Here is a 3,318-nt window from a genome sequence, read left to right as displayed (position 1 = left end):
AAGAGGGACATGATGCTTGGAAGGGTGGAGGGAGGGTAAGCCAAGGAGAAGAAAACCCTCAACCAGGTGGACTGACATGCTGACTGCCACAACGGATTCGTGTGTGAGAAAGTGTGTGTGAAGATGGCACAGGATGGAACAGGGTTCAGATAATTGTTCATAGGGTTACTATGAGTCGTGCTCAACTTGACGGCACCTAACCACCCCACCTGGAAACGGAAAATATTGTGGGACTTGGATCAAGTGCATATTTAAACTGGTATCCTTGCTCTTGATCTTCCTGACAGCAGATTTTTCCAATGTGACATGTCTTTGGATTACTTAACTGCTGTTACCAGGAACTACCAAAAGAACAAATAGATAGGTGTTAGAAAGAATTCAGCCCGAGTGCTCCTGGAAGAGCCAAGGCATCGTCCTTCATATGTTGGGTATGTACTAGGTGAGGCTACTCCTTGGAAAGAGACATCATGCATGGAAAGATGGAAGGTCGGAGAGGAAGACCCCCAACAAGATGGACTGAGACAGTGTTTTCTAGTGTGTCAGAGTTAGCGAGGAGGGTGATTGTTTATAAAGTCGCTATGAGTCATACCCAGCTCAACAGCACATAACAACTACTACTACTACCATGGGTGCTGACTGTGGATTCTAGTAAAATAAAATCACTGTCAACCTCAGTCTTCTCTCCATCTATCACAATGTTGTCTAACAGTACGGTGGTGGGGTTTTTCGTTTATGTGATGTTAAGATATCAGCCACATTGGAGGCTGTCATCTTTGATCATGTTTTAAGTTTTCCTCACGATCTACACGTAAGGTGCATCAACTGGACAATGCAGTAAGTCTTCCTCTAATCCTGGCACCACATTCATCTTCCTATGATCCAGTTTTTTAATTATATGCTCAACATATACACTGAACAGCATGGAAGGAGGAGTGGCATCCACTTCCATAATAGCTTGCCTCCGGAAACCCTATGAACCTGGAGAAAGGATGAAAGGCGCCCAAGCGTCGAGGACTCTCCTTCACAGGGTTGCTATGAGTCACCTGCGACTCAACGGCACTCAACAACAACAACAACGTACACTGAAGAGGTTATGGAGAAAGGATACAACCCTGATGCATACTCAATGTCTGCCATAATTAGTTATGATACGTACATCAAACACTTTTTTGCAGTCAATAAAACACAAGTAAACACCTTCCTAGTATTCTCTACTTTGAGCCAAGATTCACTGACATTAGCAATGACATCCCTTGTGCCATGGTCTTGTTTGAGTTTTGTTTGAATTTCAAGATGTTCCATGATGATATACTGTTTCAGCTGTTTGAGAATAATCCTCAGTAATATGTCACTTAACTGTATGTTACACTTAGGGATACTGATCATTTCCACACTCTTGTTAGATCATTATTTTGGGGGATGAGAATAATGTGGACCCTTTCTGGTCAGCTGTCCAGATCCTTAGCTGTCTTTCAAATTTCTTGGCATAGAAATAAGCACACCCAGTGCTTCATCTGTTTGTTGAAACACTTCAGATGGCATCCCATCAAATCCTGGGTCCTTAGTTTTTGTCAATGCCTTTGGTAATGCTTTAACGTCTTGATTTTATGCTACTTCCTGATATGGCTCAGTGGTGACCTTTTTGATACAGTGACTGTGTATTCCTTCCATCTACTTTTTTTTAAATTTTTTGGGTTTTTTTAATTATATTAGTTTATTTACAAAATTCAAAATACACTGTTTTCCAGAACTGATTCTTCCAATTTCTCTCTCCCTTCCCCCATCTAATTGAACAACTCCATGATTAATCTCTCCCCCTGCACATCCTCATCCCTGCTTCCACCCTCTCCTCCCCACCCTTGGATCCTTAAACTCATTTCTACAATTTTTTGATGCTTTCTGCATCAAATTTTGCCCCCAGAATTCTTTAGTATTGCAACTCAAGGCTTGAATTTTTTCTTCGGTTCTTACATCTTGAGACCTGTTGAGTATGTTCTGCCCTTTTAGTTTTCAAATACTAGTTCTTTGCACATACTTTGCTTTGTCCTCCCAACTTGCCCTTTGAAATCTGTTCACGTCTTCTACTTTACAGTATTCTTCCCTTTGTTTTGGCTCCTTTCTAGGGCAAGTTTCAGAATCTCTTCTGGCATCGATTTTGGTCTTTATCTCTTGTTTTTTTAACAACCTTTTGCTTGCTTTAGGACAGTGTGTTCTACAGAGTACAATGAGTCAGCACTGACTTGATAGTAGTAAGTGGGGTTTTAAAGGCGGGGGGTTGTTTGGTATAAAGATCATTAAGACATAAAATAGAAGAACACTGTCATTCAAAGGAGATTTTGTCTGAAAATATGTAAGGCAACCTAGACAAGCCTCTCTCTTTACTGGTAAAGATTTGAAGTTCAAATCAATCAAAAAATAATTTGAGTGGCATATGAAAACATATGATTTGACCCAAAGGTGCTTGAGCTAATGTATAATCATAAAGTAAAATCTCTTCATAAAAAGAGATCAAGGCTATGAATATTCTAACCAAATGTGATTCCCTGACATCACTAGAGACCACACAACAGTCTTGTCATTATTATGTGCTGTCGAGTCGCTTGCGACTCATAGCGACCCTATCTACAACAGCCCTAAACTCTGCTCTGTCCTGTGCCAATCGCACTGTCTCCAATACACCCATCTTGATTACCCCAGTCACTGAATCAATCCACCTCATACAGGGTCTTCCTCTCCTGCACTGTCCCTCCAACCCTACCAAGCATGATGTCCCTCTCCAAGTACCGGTCCCTCCTTACCACATGTCCAAAGTATGTTAGAAGGAGCCTCAGAATCCTTGCCTCCAGGAAGCCGCTCACTTTAACGGTTTCCAGGATGAATCTGTTTGTTTTCCTAGCAGTCCATGGTACCCTCAATACTCTTCGCCAGCAACACAGCTCAAAGGCATCAATTCTCCTTCTATCCTCCTTAATCACTGTCCAACCCTCTGATGCATAACAAGTGATGGCAAAGACCATGGCCTGTATCAGATGCACCTTAGTCTCCAGAGAGACACCATTGCTCACAAGTCTTAGATACAATATATTAATATGGATTTAAAAATCAAAATCTTTACGCAGCAATGCTTCAGGTAAGGCAACAACCTCATTTTCCAGACAAATGATTTTACCAACAAAATTCTGCATATTGTAGGGTACTGTTATTGTTGTTTTGTGGCGTGGAGTTGCTTGCGACTCATAGTGACCCTATGTACAACAGCCCTAAACCCTGCCAATCGCATTGCCTCTGACACACCCATCCCGATTACCCCAGTCACTG

The 3,318-nt window shown here is 41.7% G+C and overlaps 1 protein-coding gene across 2 annotated transcripts in view; it reads right to left on the bottom strand.

Annotated features, from left to right (window-relative positions):
• The window catches only part of SREK1 (splicing regulatory glutamine/lysine-rich protein 1), an 84,029-nt gene that overhangs the window by 45,036 nt on the left and 35,675 nt on the right, over positions 1 to 3,318 (bottom strand). The gene's annotated exons all lie outside the window — the stretch shown is intronic.

This window comes from Elephantulus edwardii, unplaced genomic scaffold (assembly GCF_000299155.1).
Source record: "Elephantulus edwardii isolate Elephantulus edwardi_28Jun2011 unplaced genomic scaffold, EleEdw1.0 scaffold00254, whole genome shotgun sequence".
Lineage (NCBI taxonomy): Eukaryota > Metazoa > Chordata > Mammalia > Macroscelidea > Macroscelididae > Elephantulus > Elephantulus edwardii.
The sequence above is the reverse complement of the archived record's forward strand: the minus strand, read 5'-3'. Positions and strand labels throughout refer to the sequence as shown.